The following is a 26,697-nucleotide window of genomic DNA, read 5'->3' as shown; positions in this document are numbered from 1 at the left end:
GATTTTCAGTTCGAGTGGCTTCGTTCAATTTCGATTTAGCGGCTCTGATCAGCTCTTCAACACAAACACTTTGATTTTATATAATAAATAGATCAACCCACAGAGAATAGACATAAACTCTTCTGTCAAAGACCTAACTCAGTTGTCAGAAACCTAAGTGGTGAGAAAAAACTATGTGAAAACAAAAACAACACTCGTATGTGTGATTATTTTGTGTATTTTTTTTGTTTGATTTTTTTCTAGTTTCCGCTCTATGTTTCTCTATGGATCAACCGTTCTTCGATCATATTTTCAATGAATTTTTCAATTCAATTATTTCAACGGAGTATTAAATTTAGCGACTTCGGTTTGATGCCCGAGAAGCTATTTATAAAATTGTAAAATCAGTAAGATTTAGCGGCTCTGTTCAACTCTTCAATACAAAGACTTCGATTAGATTTAATAAATAGAACGATCGATCAGGTATATCGTCATCGGTCATCTATCCAATGAATTTTTCAATACAAAGTTTTCAATTGAGGGTTTAAAAGATCGACTTCGGTTGGCTATATGAGCAGCTTATGTCAATTGTAAAATCAGTTCCATTATGCGACCATTTAGATTCATAGTATTCTGCCATATTTTCAATGTATTTTTCAACACAAGTAGTTTAATAGAGCGACTTCGGGTAAAATCAGTTTGATTCGGTTGAAAGTTCCAGCAACTTCGGTTAACTGTAGAATAATGCAGTAGATATAATCACCCCTATCATGAAAAAAGTGTGAAATTTATGTTCCCATGAAATATCCATTTCCCTCTAAGGGAAAATTGCTATCGTGATATTCCCCTGAACTTTTCATTCACAATAGTTGATTTTGTTCGTAACAGCTGTTTATTGTTTACAAAATTCCATCTAAAAATTTCCCAACATGCGGAATTTTTTCACGTGAACAAAGTTTCATGTGAAATATTGATTCGTGATAGGGCTGAATATGAATATGTCTTTAAAATTCTCTCTCTGCGACTTAAAAAACAAACGGTTATGAAATTAAAGCTAGAGTGCTTTAATTTCTTTGATTTTTAAAGTATAAACGATTTTCTCGGTTTTTGGATTTTTTTCTTCGACACTATGTCAGAATTAGTATGGAAAGGGCGAGAGATTGGAACCAGTTCAAACAATTGAAAATTTTATGGTTAACAGACCAATCAGGGTGCAAATGTGCTTCAACGCATAGGATGATTTAGCTGGAACTGTAGACATCAAACTTTAATTTTTCATGAAATATTGTTCAACAATAAAAACATGTTGTTCTCCAAAGTATTGTTCTTTCAAGAACTCAAATCAATTTAGCACGAATTCCATCGCGAATAAATTCCTAACATTCATTTGGATGAAGGGTATTTAAGAGTTGGCACAACCGAATCAGCAGTCTTTTTTGGAAAAATTAAGAATAATTGCCCTTTTGTGAACAAAAAAATTTGTATCTACCATTATATTTTGTTTATTTTGTTCATTATTTGTTTCTTTAAATCATCCTCGAGTACATGGGTGCGCAGTAAGTGTGCTGTACATATTTCTAAGGTTAATTTTGTTTGTATACAAAAGGTTATTATGTAAATTTGTTTGTTTGTTTGTTTGTTTTATTTCTCAATTTTGTAAATATTAATGCAGACTGCTCTTTCTCTAGCTGATATTTATTATACAGCCTTTAACATGAGTAGCAAATGTAATTTCTACAATGTTAGTTTAAATTAACCTTACACTTCTCTGACAGACAGAAATTTTGTATCTCTATATCAGATATGCGTTCACGAATTTTGGTATTGAAAATCAGAAAAATTGGTGTGTAAATAGGTGAGATATCATCAGAAAACCACGGCTATCTAAATTTTATTTTTAACAAAAATATATATTTTTTATACATTTTTTTCCCACTAAAATAAGTTTGTTACACCTTGACTAAGATGAAGGGTATAAACGATTCTGCTCTGCCGAATTTATCACTGTTATTTGTTATATGATTTTTATGAACATTTGCTTACTTTTATAAAATAAAGTTTGATGAATTAATTGTTAGAAAAAAGAAAACAAAATAATAAAACAAAATTTTCCATTTTATATTTCAGCAACGACTTTGGGAATTTCATATTAACTGGGTGAGTTTTGAATTTGAAAAAAATAAATAATAATTAAAAAAGAAATTATTCAAAAACACTTTTCCATAAAAGAAATTATTCCAACAATTTCAAATATAACAACTCTTAAAGCCCTTAAATACGACCTTAATAAAGAAAAATGGCCTTCAACAAAACAATAAATGCGAAAAAATAACTTTAAAACATTTTAAATCACAATTCCAAATATAAATTGAAAAACAAATTAATTCCCAACAATATCAATGGAAATTTATTAAGGAAATCTTTTTAAAAGGACAGCAACCACTGAAACCTCAAACATACATTCGTTTATCCTTGACTTTAATAAAGCTTTAACACATTTTATATTGAGTGTATTTGTGTTTGAATGATAAAAGTGAAAAGAGATGAAAATTTTATTAAAAAATCCCACCACGTTAAAGTAAATTAATAAAAGTTAAAATACTTTGCGGGGGAGGGAAGCGTTGAGGGAAGTGGTTGTGTAATGTGTGTGTTTTTTGGTTAAATAAAAATCGTTTTAGTGGTTTTTATGGCTTTATCAATTTTGTTAAGTGATGTTCAATGAGAGTTTTTTCCTTTTTAGCTTGGCTTGTTATTGTTTTATTTCTGGCATAGGAAATGCCGCAAATAGGCCACAATAACAAGAGGAAACAACTACATATATACTTATTTATGTAACACGCCGTCCACTTTCCTTTCTTCTTATCTCTTTAGCACGTGCGAGACAATAGCGGAGATTTAAATGAATGGATTTTTTAACGAAATAATTTGAGACTATTTTTATACCCTACACCATAGTGGGAGGGTATAATGCGTTTGTGCAGATGTTTGTAACGCCCAAAAATATTAGTCTAACACCCATCTTAAAGTATGCCTAACGACTTAGAATCACTTTCTGAATCGATTAAACGATGTCCGTCCGTCTGGCTGGCTGTCCATGTAAACCTTGTGCGCAGAGTACAGGTCGCAATTTTGGTACATGCTATTTTTTCGGCCCAAGGACCAAGCCTATTGAAACTGGTTGAAATCGGTCCATTATTTCACCTAGTCCCCATACAAATGTCCTTCCGAAATTGGACTTTATCGGTCATAAATGTTTAATTTATAAATGTATCTCCACAAATTGCGCTCCAAATAAGTTTTATATATACAAAATTCATGTCACCAAATTATGTTACGATCGGTCCATCACTTTAACGTGCATAAATCACTAAAAATGTTGGTATACACATAAAATTCAACATAGTTAACTTTAATATAGACATAAATCACATGACCTAATTTCATGGTGATCGGTCCATAATTGGTCATAGCTCCCATATAAGGCCCACTGCCGAAAATCACTCAAAAATATAAATTACTGAAATTTTAAAAGAAAATGTTTTTGCTCTTTTACTTAGTGTAGGGTATTATATGGTCGGGCTTGACCGACCATACTTTCTTACTTGTTTTTTATTGAAAAAGGTACTTTTTATTGAAAAAGGTATTTTTTATTGAAAAAAGTACTTTTTATTGAAAAAAGTACTTTTTATTGAAAAAAGTACTTTTTATTGAAAAAAGTACTTTTTATTGAAAAAAGTACTTTTTATTGAAAAAAGTACTTTTTATTGAAAAAAGTACTTTTTATTGAAAAAAGTACTTTTTATTGAAAAAAGTACTTTTTATTGAAAAAAGTACTTTTTATTGAAAAAAGTACTTTTTATTGAAAAAAGTACTTTTTATTGAAAAAAGTACTTTTTATTGAAAAAAGTACTTTTTATTGAAAAAAGTACTTTTTATTGAAAAAAGTACTTTTTATTGAAAAAAGTACTTTTTATTGAAAAAAGTACTTTTGTATTGAAAAAAGTACTTTTTATTGAAAAAAGTACTTTTTATTGAAAAAAGTACTTTTGTATTGAAAAAAGTACTTTTTATTGCAAAAAGTACTTTTTATTGCAAAAAGTACTTTTTATTGCAAAAAAGTATTTTTTATTGCAAAAAAGTATTTTTTATTGCAAAAGGTACTTTTTATTGAAAAAAGTACTTTTTATTGCAAAAGGTACTTTTTATTGCAAAAGGTACATTTTATTGCAAAAGGTACTTTTTATTGCAATAGGTACTTTTTATTGCAAAAGGTACTTTTTATTGAAAAAGGTACTTTTTTATTACAAATGGTACTTTTTATTACGAAAGTTACTTTTTATTGCAAAAGGTACTTTTTATTGCAAAAAGGTACTTTTTATTGCAAAAGGTACTTTTTATTGCAAAAGGTACTTTTTATTGCAAAAGGTACTTTTTATTGCAAAAGGTACTTTTTATTGCAAAAGGTACTTTTTATTGCAAAAGGTACTTTTAGTTGAATACTAGTAATAAGAGCTAAAATATTTTAATTTTTTACCTATTGTTGACATCATGTAAATAATGTAAACATATATAAATTGCGTCTTTAAAACATTTGTAATTGTTGACATTGTGTAAATAATGTAAACAATTCAATTTTACAACATTTTCAAAGTAAAATCAGGATATGTGAGATATTTGCAGTTTTTATAGCGATTTTTCATTCTTGACAAAATGTAAATTATGTGAACAATAAATTGTATTAAAATTTGTAACATTATTACCATAAAATGTTGCTGTGTTTTTATTGTAAATTTGTGTATTTTACATCAAAGATGTAAAAAAATTAATTGTTTACATGATGTAAATAATGATTTAAATACAATAAAAAGGCATTTAAGTTAATTGTTGACATAATTTACATTGTGTCTACAATTAACACTAGTGGTAAAATGCAAACATCTCACAGGTTTTCCCATTTTACTTTCAAATTTGTACAAAATTTAATTACTTACATTATTTACACAATGTCAACAATGAATAAATGTTAAAGAAATCTTAATAAAATTTGTTCAAAAGTTATGAAAAATATTGAAAAGAAGATTATGAAATGTTTTTACATATTTTACATGATGTCAACAATAGGTAAACAATTAAAATCTTAGGTAAAATAGAAAAAAATTATATTTTATGCTATTTTTGGCACATTTTTCAATAATTAACATTCTTTACATGGAGACAATTAAGTATTACATAATACTGCTTTAAAATCTTGGTTTCATTTTATGAATCCCCTGCTTCAAACATCTGCCTCTTTGTGAATTAAACTAACTGTTATATGCTGCTTACGCATGTTAACCACCCACCATTAGCGCCAACACAAATCAATATCTATTGATAACTAACTAACTAACACAAGTGAAAAGTAGATTTTCATTATTATTCGCCTGTATTTGTATTAAATTTCACTTTATTCTTCTATTCGCTCTATATAACCGTTTAGTATCACAGCGTGTTTGAAAGACTTTAATGGTCAATTGGGAATATTTGCCATCGTGCAGCAAGATACAGAGAGTATTAACAGTTATTCGAAATTATGATAATGTTGTAGTTGTGGTGGTCGCACATATAACCAGTACAGCAACAACACCACTGATTATCTGTTAAAAGTTATAGTTTGATTGCTACAACTAGGAGATACTTGTAATTGTGCGAAAGTTTTCAGAAAAAATACTGTATGAGGCTTGTAAAAGTACTTGTGATTTCACTTTTAGATAACAACAAGTACATACTGTTTTTCTGCCAGTTTATGCAATATTTTATGGAATTTTTAAAAGCGGAGGTTATATGAAAAATCTTTAATAAAAAATCTAATAATAATTTTGAGAAAACTCCACAATGAAAGAATCGAGAATTTAATTTGTATAGACCGATAATTTCAAAAGCATTTCTAACAGATCTTTGCAACTTAAGAGTCCGTAAGCTTCGAAAATTTGCATTCAGCCAACTATAATTCTATGCAAGTATCCACATCGCTACCTATTATTGTGGATCTCAGAAAATTGTTTTGTTATTTTATGACTTTCGAAGCTTGTGACTCCCTAGATAAACCTCGCATCTTCATTATCTTTCACATTATCCAGCAGCCCATACAACTCTCTGTTTTTGTCCTTTATCATACGATTAGTTTTCTGGGATTGTTAAAGTTCATTTAATAGTTGTTGCAAAAACACAGTGGGTGGCGATACACAAAAAAATCCCTACATTTACACACGCCTTCGTCCTGTCAGGGAAATCGTTTATATGAAAGTGTTTAAATCTCATACACATTTTTTTTATATTACTTTTTCAGTTCTTTTCTGATGTTTTTTTTATATTGTAACGACAAACGTACTTAATACCGAGTACAATTTTTAAAATGTTATAACTTTTTCAATAAAGAAAAACTTTCTTAATGTTTTTTTTTCTTTTGCTTATTTTCTTTCATTCATTTTTTTTCACTTACTGAGATTTCTGTTTGGTTACAAAAAAGAAAAAAAAAAACTAAAGAAAATTTACTACTTTAGTTATGATGACATTTTATTACCAATACACTGGCAGATTTCTTTGGAGAGATTGAAATGACTTTTGTTACTTAAGCTATTTTTTATATGTTAGCTTACATTTGTTTTAGTTTCTCTGAGTGTTTGAGCAGAGTGTATTGTAGTGTATAGTATAGTAAAATATTTAGTTTCTATTGCCATCTAGCATTATTACCTAATTTCCCTGTTGGGATATTTTGATATCTTCATTCATGTTGGTCCCATAAACATTTTATTGTTCCATTATTGAAGGCATGTTGAAATGGACAAAGTGTATTAAATTGTATTAAATTTTCAACAAAGAAATAATGTATAGAACATAATATTAGTGAGATATGAAATGTATGAGAAAATGGGAAAAAGTTACTTTACCGGTTTAAAAAAATATTTTATTTTTACATATTAATACCAATTACTGATGTTATCTAGACAATGTAAATAATTAAATTTTACTCGATTTTAATAGTAACAAGAGCTAAAAAATTCTATTTTAAATGTTTACCTATTGTTGACATCATGTAAATAATGTAAAAATATTTAAAATGCTGCTTTTAATTATTTTTAACATATTTCTTTAAAATTTATCTGCATTTTGTAATTGTTGACATTGTGTAAATAATGTAAACAATTAAATTTTATACCATTTTTAATGTCAAATAAGAAAACATAAGGTATGAGCGGTTTTTATGGTGATTTTTAATTCTTTACATATTGTTGACCACATGTAAAATATGTAAACATATAAATTTAATTATTTACCTATTGTTGACATCATGTAAAATATGTAAAAATTATTTCCTAAGCTTATTTTCAATAGAGTTTATTACTTTGGCACACATTTTTTGCTCATGACATTTGCTCATTGTTGACATTGTGTAAATAATGTAAACAATTCAATTTTTAATGTAAAATAAGAAAATATAAGGTATGATAAATTTTTAATGCGATTTTGAATTCTTTACATATTGTTTACTCCAAGTACATTATGTAAAAAATTTATTTTAATTGTTTACCTATTGTTGACATCAAGTAAAAAATATTTCCTAAGCTTATTTTCAATAGAGTTTATAACTTAGGAACACATTTGTTCAGGATTTATGGCATTTACTAGTTGTTGACAATGTGTAAATAATGTAAACAATGCATTTTTACTCTATTCTTGATGTCAAATTCTTTTCTATTGTCTACCCCATGTAAATTATGTAAACAATATTTCTTAATCTTATTTTCAATAGAGTTTATATATTTCGCACACATTTTTTCATGATTTATGACAATTTGCTCATTATGTAAATAATGTAAACAATTAAATTTTATACTACCTTTAATGAAAAATAAGAAATAAGAAATTGTTTATATATAATTGACCCCATGTAACTTATGTAAAAAATAAATTTTAATTGTTGACATTATGTAAAATATGAAAAAAAAATCTTAAGCTTGTTTTCAATAGTATTTACAACTTTGACACACATTTTTTTAAGATTTATGAAATTTGCTCATTGTTGACATTGTGTAAATAATGTAAACAATTTAATTTTTAATGTAAAATAAGAAAATATGAGGTATTATCAATTTTTAATGCGATTTTGCATTCTTTACATATTATTGAGCCCATGTAAAGCGAAAATTAATTTTAATTTTTTACCCATTGTTGACATCATGTAAAATATGAAAAAATAGATTTCTTAACCTTGTTTTCAATAGTATATATAACTTTGGCAGACATTTTTTTAAAATTTATGACATTGGCGCATTGTTGACATTGTGTAAATAATGTAAACAATTAAATTTTACACACTTTTTAATGTCAAATAAGAAAACATGAGGTATGAACAGTTTTTATGGCGATTTTGAATTCTTTACATATTGCTGACCACATGTAAAATATGTAAACATATAAATTTAGTTATTTACGTATTGTTGATATCATGTAAAATATGTAAAAATTATTTCCTAAGCTTATTTTCAATAGAGTTTATTACTTTGGTACACATTTTTTTAAAGATTTATGACATTTGCTCATTGTGGACATTGTGTAAATAATGTAAACAATTTAATTTTTAATGTAAAATAAGAAAATATGAGGTATTATCAATTTTTAATGCGATTTTGGTTTATTTACATATTGTTGAGCCCATGTAAATTATGTACAAAAATTAATTTTAATTTTTTACCCATTATTGACATCATATAAAATATGAAAAAAAATATATTTCTTAACCTTGTTTTCAATAGTATTTATAACTTTGGCAGGCATTTTTTAAGATTTATGAGACATTGGCTCATTGTTGACATTGTGTAAATAATATAAACAATTAAATTTTACACTATTTTTAATGTCAAATAAGAAAACATGAGGTATAAACAGTTTTTATGGCGATTTTGAATTCTTTACATATTGTTGACCCTATGTAAATAATGTAAAAAAATAAATTTAATTGTTTACATCATGTAAAATATGTTTATAACTTTGACATACATTTTTTAAAGATTTATGGCTTATTTGCTCATTGCTGACATTGTGTAAATAATGTAAACAATTCAAATTTACACAATTGTGAAAGACAAATGTGGATACCTGAGATATGTTCATATTTTATTACGATTATTAGTTGTTAACACAATATAAATTATGTAAACAATTAAATGATATGCGTTTTTTAATTTAAATCGTTTATAGGGATTATCCATCCGAGGGTTGCGGTTTCGATTCCCGCCAGAGACTCTGGATGTATTTGTAGGCAAGTGAAATGCTTTGCAGTTTGTGATTTATTATATTATTATACCTAACATATTAACTAGAGTTGGTTTCTTGAATGTAGAACCTGCAAAAGTAGAAAAGAAAATGGTTTTAGGGGCTTTCAATTATAAAATAACTAAAAATAAAATAATAATGCCTTAGCAACAAATCAAGCGGATTTAAAACATTTCAAACAATTCTAATTCAAATTATTAATTACATATGTATTCCCATTATATAAACATTTGAAGTGAGTGAGACAATAAAAATAACTCTGACCTAATTGGAAACAAAATTTATAAATCCTCATTATTAGGCATAATTTAAAAGCCAAAATCTAAGTTGTTTTGTACTTTAACAACATCTGTAATTTTTCTCTCCTTGTTTTGTATAGAAATGTAAATTCATGTGTCTGCATATTTATGAATTATTATTATATTTTCCATATTTATTTATGTTTTTTTTTTTTTTTTATTAAAAGCAATCAGCAGGAGCTGTATAACTTGCAAGGTTAAAATTAAGAAAAGAAAAGTGTGTAAAATTACATATAAAAGTTACAGACTGTTAACCATAAACATTTACTTTATTCATATTATTTTATATATGTATGTATGTATTTACAAAAACAAATAAGTATTAAAAGGATTTAAACAATTTTGTAAAATTTAAATTTGAAAACAATTTGATAAGCTGCTTAGATTTTTCATAAATTTTTGAAATATACAACCAATACACCTAAATATTTTTACATGGAAGTTTTCCTTGAAAAGTTAAACCAACCTTAAAATTGTTAAACCTTTTTTTGTTTTGATTTTTATAAAGAAACTTAATCCTTTTTTTGTTGAAAAAAAAAACACTTTCACAAAGTAAAAATAATCCCGAAATTGCGTCTTATATTTTTTGGTTGACATGACATTTAGAATTCTGCCTTAAATAAATAATTATGTATGTATTTTACAATTATGCAAATTAACTACATATGTATGTGAAATTGTTATAAACAAAAAAAACCCAAATATTTCATTAAGAGAATGTTGTTTATTGTTGGCAAATATATTTTAATTTGAATTTCTTTGAAAAATAATTTCTCACCTTTCTTGGTAAAATTGTTCATTGAAAAAGAGGAATTGAAAGGTGAAATTCTATGTGATTTAAAAATTAAAAAAAAACCTGCTGGTGCATGATTTCCAAGTCAACAAATGTGTCTAGTTAATAATACAGTATTTTCTAGACAGCAATTTCTAAATCTAAAAAATTTAAGCACAATTTTAGTCCAAAATTATACTAAAAAAATTTAGTACAATATTATACTAAACAATTTCAGTACCAAATTTACTGCTAAATTTGATTCTAAATTTTAGAAGTAGAATTTGTTACTACTCTACTACTAAATTTTAGTACCTAAACTGATTACTATATTTTATTATCAAAAATTACTACTAAAGTACACAATTTACAACTAAATTTTACTTTCAAAATTATTATACTCAATTTTTTGTATCAAAATTAAATGGTAATTTTACTACATTTACTACCAAATTTAAATTTAGGTACTAAATTTTAGTACCATTTTACTACTAAATGTTGGTTCAATTTTTTTATGTGAATTTCCTGCTAAAATTTTTTACTATTCTACTACAAAATTTTAGTACGAAATTTACTACTAAATTTACCACTAAACTTTAGTACTAAATACTACTAAATTTTATTATTAAATTTTTCTACTAAATTTTGGTTAACAAGTTTAGCGAATTTTCTGCTAAAATTTAATAATTACCTAACCTAACCTACGACTACGAACTCCTAGTAACAAATTTGCTACTGAATTTTGATACTAAAAGTTACTTCTAAATTTTAGCATCAAAATTTTGTACTAAATTTGAGTATCAAAATTAGCTATTTTATACAATATTTTAGTATCAAAATTTACTTCTAAATTTTAATAGTTTAGTTTTAATTTAGTTTTAATTTTTATACCCTTCAGCTTCGTGAGAAGGGTATATATAAGTTTGTCATTCCGTTTGTAATTTCAACATTTTTCATTTCCGACCCTATAAAGTATATATATTCTGGATCCTTATAGATAGCGGAGACGATTAAGCCATGTCGGTCTGTCTGTCTGTCCGTCTGTCTGTCTGTCTGTTGAAATCAATTTTCTGAAGGCCCCAGATATCTCCGGGATCCAAATCTTCATCAATTCTGTCAGACATACTTTCGAGAATTTTGCTATTTAAAATCAGCAAAATCCGTCCATAAATAACGGAGATATGAGCAAAAATCCGAAACAACCTCTGAAAATTTCATCAAAAAACACAATGTTGCATGCTTTGACAAAAAAACAACAAAACGTATGTTTGGATGTGCAAGCTTTGTGTATTTTTTTTTTGTGTTTTGTTTCTTTTGGCGTTGTTGTTGTTTTTTATACAACTAAACTTTTGTTTGGTTGTGTGTTGGTTTTTCTTTTGTGTTTTGTTTCTTTTGGCGTTGTTGTTGTTTTTATACAATCCCAGCGGGAAAAAGATGCAGTAAAGAGGCCTTCCTAAATGCCTCATTTTGCAGACACAAGGACTTGCAAAATCATTTTGCCGCATTGCAAAATCATTTCAATTTTACACGGCGTGTCATTGCGAGCCAAGGCCTTGCATACTCGCTGCTGTTAGAGGGCTGAGAGAAGGCCTACTTATGATGGGCTGTTGGCAGCCAACAAGCTCACTTGTTATTAGAAGGGGATTCATAGGGCTTCTTGAACACCTTCTAAGAGCAGGCAGGGTGGAATGAGTATCGGATCTTTTAGAATGTGTAAGTATGCCTTTTAGAAGGCCTACAAATTGAAGTCCTATCATTTTTTCCCGCTGGGAATTAAACGTATGTTTGGATGTGTGTTGGTTTCATTGCCTTGCGTATTTTGTTTTTTCTTTTGGTGTTTTGTTTCGTTTGGCGTTGTTGTTGTTTTTTGTGTTCTTGATAAATTTATGATGCTGTACGCTGAAAGTGGGCAATGTACATACATATATACGAATTAAAAAAAATAATAATGCATCCACAACAAAGGTGAAGGGTATATAAGATTCGGCATAGCCGAATATAGCACTCTTACTTGTTATCAGAGCTGTAAATGAATCATTCTTTTTTGATTTTAATTCATTATGAATTAGCTAAATTTTGAATTAATTCATTGAATTGAAAAAATGAATTGAATGAAATTTGAATCAATTCAAACGAATTAAGCAGAAATGAATTTCAATTCATTTCTAATTCAAATGAATTTGTAAAAATGAGTTGCAATTCATTTACAATTCATTTGAATTGAATTCATTTTGAATTAATTCAAATGAATTAGAAAAAAGAATTAGCAATTCAAATGAATGACTCGAAAATGAGTTGCAATCAATCAAATTCAAGAGCAGATCTCTAGGGGGAATGAAAGATTTCTCCTACCAAAATGAAAATATCCAGTACAAAAATTGAAAAGCCTTGACATATATACGCGCCTGATCAATGAAAACATGGTGTTTGGAGTTTATTTCTTCAAGAAGAACTGATTTTTATTTTGAAATACGCTGAACGACAAAACATATTTAATATTCAAGAAGCAATTAATAATTTTTGAAATTTTGTGACCCACGACCACCCAACGACAAACTTTTTGCTAATGTTTATATTATATTTATTTCAAAAAAATAAAACTATCTTCCAAAAATAATCAAAAATCAGGAAAAATAACAATGTATGTAGTTCAAAACACAATTGAGTTTCATAAATAAGGCTAATTAGATTTAATTAGAATGCATTTGGAAATGAATTGCTAAGTTTTTTTCTAATTCATTTGAATTAATTCAAAATCAATTCAATTCAAATGAATTGTAAATGAATTGAATTAATTCAAAATCAATTCAATTCATTTGAATTGGAAACGAATTGCAATTCATTTTTACCAAATTCATTTGAATTAATTCAAAATCAATTCAATTCATTTGAATTAGAAACGAATTGCAATTCATTTTTACCAAATTCATTTGAATTGACTCAAATTTCATTCAATTCATTTTTTTGTGTGAATGATTCGCGAATTAATTCAAAAATGAGTGATTCATTTACAGCTCTGCTTGTTATTACTAAACTTTGGTTAAAAATTTTTAGTAGATAAAATTTAGTAGTAGATTCAGTACTAAAATTTGGTATTAAATTTATTAATGAATTTTAGAACTAAATTTCAGTTCCAAAATTTACTACTAAAATTCATTATCAAAATTTACTACTAAATTTTAGTATAAAATTTACTACTAAATTTTAGTATCAAATTTACAACTAAATTTTATACTAAAATTTATTACTAAATTTTATATTAAAATTTACTACTAAATTTTAGTATAATATTTACTACTAAATTTTAGTATAATATTTACTACTAAATTTTAGTATAAAATTTACTATTAAATTTTAGTATAAAATTTACTACTAAATTTTAGTATAAAATTTACTACTAAATTTTATACTAAAATTTGCTACCAAATTTTAATACACAATTTATTAGTAAATTTCGTATTATTCTACTAAAAAATTGTGTACTAAATTTTAGTACTAAATGCGCTACTAAATTGACTATTAAGTAACAAAATTTACTACAAAATGTTTTTAACAAATTTTACTATGTATATACAAAATTTTAGTAGCATATTTTACAACCAAAAAATTTTAATACCAAAATTTACTTAAAATTTTAGTACCAAAATTTACTAACAACGTTTAGTATCAAATTATAAAATAACATTTTGGTACCAAATTTGTCTACTAAATTTAACTAACAAATTAATATTTTATTTTAATGTTAAACAAAATTCTAGCAGCAAATTTTACTCCTAAATATTTGCACCAATTTCACTACAAAGTAAATACTATTTAGAACTAAATTGATGAGAGCAAGTCTCTATAATTAAATTTAAACATTCTGTTGAATACGTTTCAAAGTAAAAATTACTATTTGATACCAAGAAACTTAACTTAACAACAGCTTAATGTCACACACACGTTACAAATTAAGGTATTAGTTAAACGTTTAAAGTAATAAATATATTATCTTTTAATTATCATAAGAATTCCATGAAAATCTGATAAAGAGTCGACAGACACAAACAAAACTCAAACTACTCACAACAACTTTTATTGATAATTTTCCAATTAATGTCGCTTTTTTAACAAAGTTATAGCATCAAATCTTCGACAAAAACAAAATTAATTTTCCAACAATACAAAAATCAGGCGCACGCTTATGAATAAATTGGAACAGAATGTTACAAAAGAAATTAATTAATTAATTAAAATGAAGAGGCCACTACACAAAATAATAAATGGTAACTGCAACGTTGTTATTGTTAATAAATTATATTTATTAACAATGTTTTTCTATAAATGAAAGTTAAATGTAAATTGTTTATAACTTTAAACTGTATTCATGTGAATACTTATGTACATATTTCAAGGGTTATTGAAGTGGAAAAAACCCAATTATTTAAATTTAAATATAGCATTGCTTGCATAATCATGTTGGTGTATTTTTACATACGAGTTAAATTATAATTCATATTAAATTACGTTTTAAGTGTCTCTCTCTCTCCGTATTCCCAGAATGTTGGCAGTTTTATTACAATATTTAAATTTCTTACACATGTGACAGCGGCAAACCCTGTTGATTCCTGGCACACACATTCAAACTAAAACGAAATTCCTCTACTTCATTTTACCGCATTTAAATTTCAAAATTACTGTATTGGTTGGTTACACAAAATAAAAAAAGGATAATAATCCCCTCTTTGCCTACGACATAAATTCTCTTCTAGGAATTAGAATGTATGTAAATGATGATGATTTTTATATAGAAAAAATATTGACATTATTGTAACAATAACTGTTGTCACGAACTTTGAAATTCTATAAAGGAAATGCCAACGACGACAGCAAAAATACACACAAAAATATTTTAGATTTTATTAACAGGCATATGCACGCCCACCTAAATAAGTAAGCAAATGTACACATGTATCGATAAATAAAATATGCAAATAACAGATGAAAGGATGTATTGATATAAGTACACCAAGAGAAATACGAGTACCATTAATGAATTAGAAGAGAACTGGAACCTGAACTAGAGACTGTACTAAAACCTGAACTGGAACCTGAACCAGAGCCTGAACTAAAAACTGAACTAGAACATGAACTATAACTAGATCCTGAACTGGAACCTGAACTAGAACCTAAACTAGAACCTGAACTAGAACTAGAACCTAAATTATAACCTGAACTAGAACCTGCACTAGAAGCTGAACTAAAACCTGAACTAGAGGCTGAACTGGAACCTAAAATTGAACTAGAACCTGAACTAGAAACTGAACTAGAACCTGAACTAGAACCTAAACCATAACCTGAACTAGAACCTGAACCTGAACTAGAACCTAAATTATAACCTGAATTAGAAGCTGAACTAGAACCTAAAATAGAACCTAAACTAGAATCTGAAAGAGAACCTGAACTACAGCCTAAACTAGAACGTGAACTGGAACTAGAACTAGAACCTGAACTAAAACTTGAACTAAAAGCTGAACTAGAACCTGAACTAGAAGCTGAACTAGAACCTGAACAGAACCTGAACTAGAAGCTGAACTAGAACCTGAACTAGAACCTGAACTAGAAGCTGAACTAAAAGCTGAACTAGAACAAGAACCTGAACTAGAACCTGAACTAGAAGCTGAACTAGAACCTGAACTGTAACTTGAACTAGAAGCTGAACTAGAACCAGAACTAGAACCTGAACTAGAACCTGAACTAGAACCTGAACAGAACCTGAACTAGAACCTGAACTAGGAACTGAAATAGAACCTGAATTAGAACCTTAAAGAGAACCTAAACTAGAACCTGAAAGAGAACCTGAACTAGAACCTGAAAGAGAACTAGAACCTAAACTAGAACCTGAACTAGAACGTGAACCTGAACTAGAACCTAAATTATAACCTGAACTAGAACCTGAACTAAAACCTGAACTATAAGCTGAACTAGAACCTGAACTAGAAGCTGAACTAAAACCTGAACTAGAACCTGAACTAGAACCTGAACTAGAACTTGAACTAGAACCTGAACTAGAACCTGAACTAGAAGCTGAACTAGAAGCTGAACTAGAACCTGAGCTAGAATTTGAACTAGAACCTGAACAGAACCTGAACTAGAAGCTGAACTAAAAGCTGAACTAGAACCTTAAAGAGAACCTAAACTAGAACCTAAACTAGAACCTGAACTAGAACCTGAAAGAGAACCTGAATTAGAACCTGAACTAGAACCTAAATTATAACCTGAACTAGAACCTGAACTAGAACCTGAACTAAAACCTGAACTAGAACCTGAACTAGAACCTGAACTAGGAACTGAACTAGAACTTGAATTAGAACCTTAAAGAGAACCTAAACTAGAACCTAAACTAGAACCTGAACTAGAACCTGAACTATAAGCTGAACTAGAACCTGAACTAGAAGCTGAACTAAAACCTGAACTAGAACCTGAACTAGAACCTGAACTAGAAGCTGAACTAGAACCTGAGCTAGAACCTGAGCTAGAATTTGAACTAGAACCTGAACAGAACCTGAACTAGAAGCTGAACTAAAAGCTGAACTAGAACCTGAACTAGAAACTGAACAGAACCTGAACTAGAACCTGAACTAGGAACTGAACTAGAACCTGAATTAGAACCTTAAAGAGAACCTAAACTAGAACCTAAACTAGAACCTAAACTAGAACCTGAACTAGAACCTGAAAGAGAACCTGAATTAGAACCTGAACTAGAACCTAAATTATAACCTGAACTAGAACCTGAACTAGAACCTGAACTAGAACCTGAACTAGAACCTGAATTAGAGCCTGAACTAGAACCTGAACTAGAAGCTGAACTAGAACCTGAACTAGAAGCTGAACTAAAACCTGAACTAGAACTTGAACTAGAACCTGAAAGAGAACCTAAACTAGAACTAGAAGCTGAACTAGAAACTGAACTAGAAGCTGAACTAGAACCTGAACTAGAACCTATATTAGATGCTGAAAGAGAACCTGAAGCTGAACTAGAACCGGAACTAGAACTAGAACCTGAACTAGATCCTGAACTGGAACCTGAACTAGAACTGAACTAGAATTTGAAGTGTTTTATAAAATTATTTGACGTACATTTTTCCTCGAGTGTATTCCAATTTACAGCAAATATGAATATTTACTTTTCTAAAGCAAATACGTGGTACATAAATACAAAATCTAAATTTAAAAATTAAAATAAACAAATTTAATGCCATTTCATGATATCAGCTGTAGTTGTTAACATCAATGTCAAAATTAAAATCATAAATCCGTTTCAATTTCAATTGTTTGTATTATTTTGGGGCAAAAACTCAAACATACAACCACTAAGAATCCCCAACAATCTCATAATTACAATTTGTATTATGTGTATTTAGTAAAAGATACTCTTTGGAAAAACAAACAAACAAATACAAAGATATATTTCTATTTAAGTTTGAGTTTCTGCTTACGAAAATAACAACAATAGTTGAATATTTATTATTTGTTTAATTAATATTTTAGTGGCTTTGGATGAAGACTGTATATAAAGTTGGTAATTTTATGGTTTAATTGAAAATTTCTTTGTTGGAAACTAATTGAAACAACAGCTGTAGAATCATTGAATCATTGTTGTAATCTTTTGCCTTAATGTGTAGGGCCAATTGTAGCATCATTGTCTGATCAGTGTATTTGTGCGTAAATCAGACCAAGTGTACAACTTCTCCAAAACTAATTAGATATTATAAACTTGATACAGACCTCAACTACGAAATCATTGAGTTGGAAAGAAACGTGGTAGCGGTCGTCTTCGTCTTCGTCATCATCGTCTTTGTCTACTTGTGATTTTCTAAAGAGGTTTCTAATCAAAACTCAGGTACTAAAGCGAAGCACTTTTGCTTTATTTCTTCATTTATTATTGTTCTCAATGACAGTGTGTTGGCCGGGCAACCGATACAAGTATAGCAGCCAGCACACAATGGGGTCGCCTGATAAAATAATAAATCTGAGACTTCTAAACTGCGGCTTGACTCCAACAGGAGTACACGATGCGTTCATTTATAATTTTGCAATCGGACCAGTAGTTTAGAAGTTTTACAGACCGACCCAGTGTGCAACAGCAACAGCAGCAGCAGTTGTAATAAATAAGCAGCAACAATACAATTATAACAGCATTAACATCAACAGCAACAACTAAGCATTTGATAAGTAGCCACTTGGAAATATTCAATAATACAACAATAAATATGTAAGTAAATAAATGTGGGTAAGTGTAGATGCAAGTGTGCGTGCACAGGACACAATACAACAAGGACATTTTAATAAACATGATTGCAAAATAATTGAAATAATTGAAATTGGCCTTACGAAACGAAACAACTTGATTATTAAACGAACGAACAATGGCAGTAATATTTATCTGAAATACTTCAATACCCCTTCTTCACATCATGGTCCTCCTCACTTACACTCTCATTCATTCATTCATTCATTCGTTCATTTATTGTATTTTCAAATAGACCACAGTTTCAATTTGCACTTGAACAATTGTTGAAATTATTTTTGAACAAGACATTCATACGAAAATTGAAAAGCACTTCAGCTGCATCTCCTTGCATTCACTTTTTTTTTTACTGTTATGGTGTTTTTAGGAATCAGAAACCTATGAAATACACTTATAAAACCATCAAATATTACCACCAACGCAGTACCAATGTTTCATATGAATTGTGGTTTCGGCGGCTGTAATACGCACTTTTGCAAACAATAAGGGAAAAAAACTCATTTGAAATCAGATGTACTTTTGCGGTTTCATTACAGCGAAATAAACGGTATGTCATAGTTATTTAGAGCGAATGTACCTGCAAACAGTGTGAGAATGTTTAAAATCAACACACAATTTAGCACTAAAGCTAATAGGATAGGAAATGTGTTTCTCTACAAAAGAATTCCCAGTAAATCGTTATCGATTCTTACAGCATAACTTACAAAATGTTTTGGCAAAAATTCATTTAACATTTTCGTACTAAAGTTTTCAGAGAAAATGAAATTGTTTCAAAAATTTAGTAGGTACTAAAAATGTGAATACATAATTCAAGAGTTTTCGGGCAACGTTTGATTCGTTGATTAAAGTCTTGTTTTTTCAACATAAAAGCATAAATTTTAGATAAAAATTTCAAAAAATATCACTTTTCAAAAAAGTACCAAAATAGTACTTTTGAGTAAAATCTAAAATTTTAGCAGCAAAATACAATTTTTCTAAACACCTTTCATAAATGCTACAAAAAAGTATTTGTTTTTTCAACATAACAGCATAAATGTTAGATGAAAGTTTTTAAAAAAAAATCACTTTTCAAAAAAGTACCAAAAAAGTACTTTTTCCAAAGTAAGGTTAAAAATGATTTCATTATTTTTATAGCTTTATTTTTAATATTGTAATAATTCAAAAATTCATATTTTATAAAAAATAGTACCAAAAACTACTTTTTCAAAAACGTCATTCATGAAAAGTACCAAGCATAAACTTTTCACGTTTTTCCCAAGTTTAAAGTGATTTTATTATTTTTATGGCATACTTTTTAATAATAATTAAAAAAAATTACATTTTATAATAAATAGTACCAACAATTAACTTTTTTTGAAATCGTTTCTCATGAAAAGTACCAAAAAAGTACTTTTTTTAAATTGTAAATTTTTTCTACTAAACATTGTTTTAAATCATATTAAGCTAACATTTTTTAATGAAAAGTATCAAAAAAAAACTTTTCGCGAAAGTACCAAAAAAGTACTTTTGCTAAAATAATGTTTTACCAATTTTAGAACGATTTTAAGGTATTTATAGTCCGGTTTTTATACAATAATAAACTGAAAAAATTCACCTGTGATACCAAATAGATATATTTCCAAGTGTTGATTCAAAAAGTAGTTTTTGTAAATTGAATCAAACGTTATTGCATTTTTACAATATTTATTTGGTCAATTCACAAGGTCTCTTATCAGTCATAATGTCTTAATATATCTCGACTCGGCAGCTCGCCTAAACCGACACTTAGGCATTCGGCGAAGGTCTCTACTGGTTGGTTACGATAACACAATAAACATAGCATACAGAGTATTATTATTTTAGGACACTTTTTACTTGAAAAACAATAAAAACCATTGTGAAATATTAGGACATTATGACAATATGACATGATAAGAGACCTTGTGAATTGACCAATTGTTTAATGAAAATTAAAAACATCACGCTTCCAAGATGTACCAAAATAATTACATTTCCTAACGTCAAGTTTTTAGGATTACAAACAAATTTTTTCGATAGGAATTTTTTTTTTTAAATTTATAAATGAAACATATTTTTGTGAAAAAAAAAATTGTGTTAGAAAATATTTTTCATGACTTTAACCCATTTTAGGTCCTACTTACTATGGTCTTATATATGTCGTTGCAAAGGTCCTTGAAATATCTCTCATAAGATATCCATATTATCTTTATTAATGACTTAGTAATCCTGATTTTTTTCCCTATATATCTGTCATTTGTCGGCCGATTTTCTCGATTTTAAATAGCAACCGAACCGGGTCTATAGCAGATATATTGATATATGAATAATGTATGTAAATTATTTGAGGGCTATGCAAAGTTGATTTCAACATACATAGAAGGACATGGCTATATCGACTCCACCATCTAAAAGATCCAGAATATATATACTTGTGAGGTTTCTACTGAAAATTTTTGAAATTACAAACGGAATGACAACCTCTTGCCACTCATGGTGAAGGATATAAAAAGTACTTTGTATATCAGTTTTATTCAAATTGGTTTTTAATGAAAACAAGTAAGAGAGCTATATTCGGCTGTGCCTAATCTTATATACCCTTCACCAAATTATACTTTAAAATAATTTTTTTTAAATATTTTTAGGTAAACAAAACTTAATTTTTTTTTTAATTGTTTTTAAAAATTTTTTTTTTTGAAATTGTTTTTTAATTTTTTTTATTTTTAAAAAAAAGTTTTTTCCAAAATTTTTTTAATTTTTTTTTTTGGAAAAAAAATGTATGAAAAAAAAAATTTTTGGATGAAAAAAAAATTCGGGTAAAAAAATATTTTTCCCGATTTTGACCCATTGTAGGTCCGACTTACGGACAGACGGACATGGCTTAATCGACTCCGCTATCTATAAGGATCCAGAATATATATACTTTATAGGGTCGGAAATGAAAAATGTAGAAATTACAAACGGAATGACAAACTTATATATACCCTTCTCACGAAGGTGGGGGGTGTAATTAAAGAAAACATAAATTTCACCAGTGTTTAAAAAACTAGACTACAAGTAGCAGTAGCAACGAAAAAACACAAGTAGTCTAGTTAAAAAATTAATAAAAACTCAGAGTCAATCAATTACTACTACTACTGCTACCTTCACATTTTGGTAGCGTAGTTGTAGTAGCATCAATAAAAGAAAAATTTAAAAGTAGCAGAGTAATTTATTTTCTATTGCTACCTTTTATTAATTCTGCTAATTCTAAAATTAGTAGTAATTGAAGTAGCAGTTGAGGTAGTAGAAGAAGTAGCAGTTGAAGTAGCAGTTAAGTAGCAGTTGAGGTAGCAATAAAATAAGTCAAAAATAAAAATCTTCAGCCAAAAGAGAATATTGTGTGTTGTTGTTGTGAATGTATATTTGTGTAAGTTGGTCGTGTTGTAAACAAAAGTTCGGATTTTTTGTTATAACACAGACAACACGATCTTTCTGTTAGCAACACGTACATCTGAGACGAATAAAAACGAATAATTCTTTCAAACACTCTCAAAACAAAAACAACACACAGTGTTTAATTCTGTCAATTTTGGTGTTATGACTGAATATTTTCTTTTTTGACTACTTTTATTGCCACCTTAACTGCTGCATCAACTGCTACTTAACTGCTACCTTATTTCTAAATAATAAAAATTAATACTCGATATAGAGCAGTAGCAATGATTTGTATTTTTATGCTACTACTCCATTTACAATTCATGTTTCATTACTACTGCTCTGTTAAGAGTTTTATATTTTGAAGGTAGCAGTAGTTTTAAAAAAAACAAGAAAACGAAAAAAGACAAATGCTACTGCTACCGCTACATACACTTTTTTGAAGCAGTAGTTGTAGCAACAGTTAAAAATTTGTTAGTTATCGTAGCTTTTTAAATACTGAATTTCACAAAAGTACCTATCTTAAAGCCATGATTTTCCAACTTTCAGTCTATTTTTAATTCTAATTTAAAATATGTAGTACCATAAAGCTACGTTTCTTCTAAACATTTTTCATAAAAGTACCAAAAAACTACCTTTTGAAAATTTACTTATTTTTTAATATTTAATTAAAATTAAAAAAAATAAATTTATTACTTAAATTTAAATAATTGATTTTCAAAAATGATTTTTAAAAAAGTACCAAAAATCATACTTTTTAAATTGGTTTTTAACCAACTGAAACGCTGAACTAGATTTTTCGCAAGAGTAACAAAAAAGTACTTTTTCAGCATTTTTCAAATGTTTTTTCTTACTTTAAAGTAATTTTGCAACGTCTGCAATTTTTGTAGGTTATTTTATAGTAACAATTAAAAATCCGAATTTTAGAATAGTACTAAAAAAGGCACTTTTCTTCTAAACAAAAATTTTTTTTAATTTTTACGATTTTTAGCATAATTTAAAATATAAATTGAAAAATATACCTTTTTTAAAAAAGTACCAAGAAGGTACTTTTCATGATATGTTTAGCGTTTTGAGTAACATTTAAAGAAATAGTTAAGTAAAAAAAAAAAAATTAAAAAGGATCAAAACTTATTTTCTTAAATACTTATTTGCCTTGAAAATATATTGAAAATTGTAAATTTACGTAATTAAAAAAAAGTCACTTTTTGGTACTTCTTTAAAAATGTATTTTTCCAATTTTCTTTTATGTAAAAATTGTACAAAAATACAAATTTAGAAAAAGTATTTTTGGTAATTTTATTTTTATAAGGAATGTGCCTATTTTAGAATAGTATTAAATAAGGTACATCTTCTAAACAAAAAAGGTCCAAAATAGTACTTTCTCTAAATTTATGTACTTAAGTACCTTTATGAAATAGGCACATTTCTTTTAAAAATTAAAGTACCAAAAAAGTACGTTTTATAAATTTATGCTTTTTTAAAATTTTTACATAATTTAAAATGAAAATTTGTAAAAATACAATTTTTAAAAACGTACCGAAAAAATTGTTTTTTTTTACTTTATTTAATTATTTAAATTTGTCATTCCAGCGATTTGAGCAACATTTAAAGACAAATAAGTCACCTCTATCGTCCAAAAACATGTGAAATTTATGTTCCCATGAAATATCCATTTCCCTCGAAGGGAAAATTTCTATCGTGATATTCCCCTAAACTTTTCATTCACAATAGTTGATTTTGTTCGTAGCAACATGGGGAATTTTTTCACTTGAACAAAGTTTATGAACGAAAAGTGGGAAATGGGAACATATTTCATGTGAAATATTGATTCGCGATAGGGGTGAGTATTTAACTTTACTTAAAATATTTACCAATGTGTCAATTTTAGTACTATTTTAAAATAGGCACTTTTCTTTTAAAAATAAATATATCAAAAAAGTACTTTTTCTAAATTCATGTTTTTTTTTACAATTTTTACACAACTGAAAATTGGAAAAATACCTTTTTTAAAAATGTACCAAAAAAGTACTATTTTAAAATTACTTAAATTAACAATTTTCAAGATATTTCAAGCGTTTTGAGCAACATTTAAAGACAAATAAGTATTTACTTTACTTAAAATATCTTGAAATTTTTAAATTTAAGTAAATAAAAAGAAGTAGATACTTTTTTGGTACTTTTATAAAAAGAAATTTATTTCAATTTTCAAATAAGAAATACTTATTTGTCTTTAAATATTGTTCAAAACGCTGAAAATATCTTGTAGTACCAAAAAAAGTACTTTTTTAAAATTACTCAACTTTCCCATTTTCAAAGATATGTTCAGCGTTTTGAGCCACATTTAAAGACAAATAAGTATTAACTTTACTTAAAATATCTTGAAAATTGTAAATTTAAAAAGTACTTTTTTGGTACTTTTTTAAAAAAGATATTTTTTCAATTTTCAAAGAAGTTAATACATATTTGTCTTTAAATATTGCTCAAAACGCTGCAAATATCTTGAAAATTTGAAATTTAAATTATTTTCAAAAAGTACTTTTTTTGGTACTTTTTTTTTAAATTATGTAAAAATTGTAAAAAAAAACATAAATTTAGAAAAAAACGTTGTTGGTACTTTTTTGTTTAGTACTATTCTAAAATTTGGATTGTTATATTTTAATTGTTATTATAAAATAAGCTAATAACATTGTAAAATCACTTTTAAATTGGATGAATAATTAAAAAAACTTTAAAAAGCTTCAAACAAATATTTTTTGAAAGTTTTTGGATTTGTTTAGTTTTTAACCTTTTTGTAGTAGTTCCCTATGCTGGTTTAAAAATAGCATTTCATGGGGCTTAAAATAAAACTTCTAATCTCATTTATTTCAAAAACTGCAGCGTACCAAATAGAAAACTAAAAATCTGTCATCATACATTCAATACAGCCCGTTAAACCTTGATACACAGTCAAACTAAACATTTCGTGGTAACTTCATTTACAAGTATTTTACAGAAACATCAACAATATCTATTGAAACTTCAATATGTTTGCATTATTTCTGATATATTTCTTTCTTTATTTTTTTTTTGCTACTACGTCCATGTGTGTTTTTGTCAATCATTGTCATTTATGTTTGATGAAAAACTCTAAGGATGACTGACTGACTGGGCGTATGCAGCAAAATGGTGCACAATAGAGGAGCTTGAAATAGGGGGAGAAACAAAACGAACGTAATATGGTTAGAATTCAATTTCATCCATATTAGGTTTCAGCTAAAAGCATGTTTTATAACATTGTTGGTGGTACTTTCTATTCTATTGTATTCTTTTTTGTTTTTGCTATTACCACGAACAACGTCATTTTCTATTCATACATATGAGTACAATGCAAAGATGTAAATTAGTTTAATCGTTTGTCATGAGTGTATGAATGACAGATAGCAAGTGAGTGAATGAATGAATGAATGTATGAAAATGTTGAAATAAATTTGCATTGTTGTAATAGATTTTGAAATCAATTAATATCAATCAGTCAGCCATTTTATGTTTTCATTGTTTTGTTAAACATTATGTCATGTTGAATAAATTATTACTGCAAATCAAAATTCAATGCTAAATTAAATAAAGTTTTGCAATAATGAATGACATGTCATCTAAAACTTACAGAACATGTTTCAAAGTTATTTACAGCAAATGTTTAATTTAATTACTTTTGCTTATACTTTGACAAATCTACGCAAAAGTTCTTAATTATTTTATAAATTTCTATTGAAAACTAGGAAACTATTATTTAGTTTTTTAAAAAAATTTCCTTTTGTATGTAAACTTCAATTAAGCTTTTGCAATCTCTTTTGTAGCTTTAGCATATTTGAACAAATGACAGGAAAAACTCTTACGAGTTTTTACAAATTCTGGGAATTACAAATAAATATTAAATAATTGAGAAAAGATTTCTAGTTTTAAAAAAATTTAAATATTTATTTATTTTTTACTAATAATAATGCTTCTATTTTTAATACCAAACAATGGAATTATGTAAAACAAATGTTGCCAATAGAAACACTAAGTAACCCGTCATAGTCCAAGGAATTCATAGAAGACCTACTTTTGAAATTTAGTACCAGCTACTGAACTACATGTGAAAAACTAAACGAACTAACTACTCAACTAAATTAAATTCCTTAAAGCTTAAATCAAATCAGCAAATACTTCAAAGAATTGTAGCTAGTACTTTCATAGTTTTAAGTATTTCTAATACGTTATTAGCCACAATTGAAAAATACAAGATTTAAAAACAAATATTTTTCTTTTTCTTTAAGATTCTATTGCATTGTCTTAGTTACTAAACTAAAGTCATAGTTGTGTGCATTAGGCTGGCCCCTATTTTGCTATTGGACGGTAATTTTCAGGATTATTAGCTTCTACCTTTTCAGGAATTGGCGACATTAGCAACCTTCCAACATACAGGAAATACGCCGGCACGGTATGAAGTGCTAAAAAGGTTAGCTAATGGACGAGCTAACGTCCATTTTTTTAAACAATTTTTTTAATTTTGTTTTTTTAATTAAAAAAAAAAAATTTTGCAAATGAAACTGGCTGAAATCGGTCCATTATTTCACCTAGCCCCCATACGAATTTCCTCGCGA

This window comes from Calliphora vicina, chromosome 4 (assembly GCF_958450345.1).
Source record: "Calliphora vicina chromosome 4, idCalVici1.1, whole genome shotgun sequence".
In the NCBI taxonomy this organism is placed as follows: Eukaryota; Metazoa; Arthropoda; class Insecta; order Diptera; family Calliphoridae; genus Calliphora; species Calliphora vicina.
The sequence above is the reverse complement of the archived record's forward strand: the minus strand, read 5'-3'. Positions refer to the sequence as shown.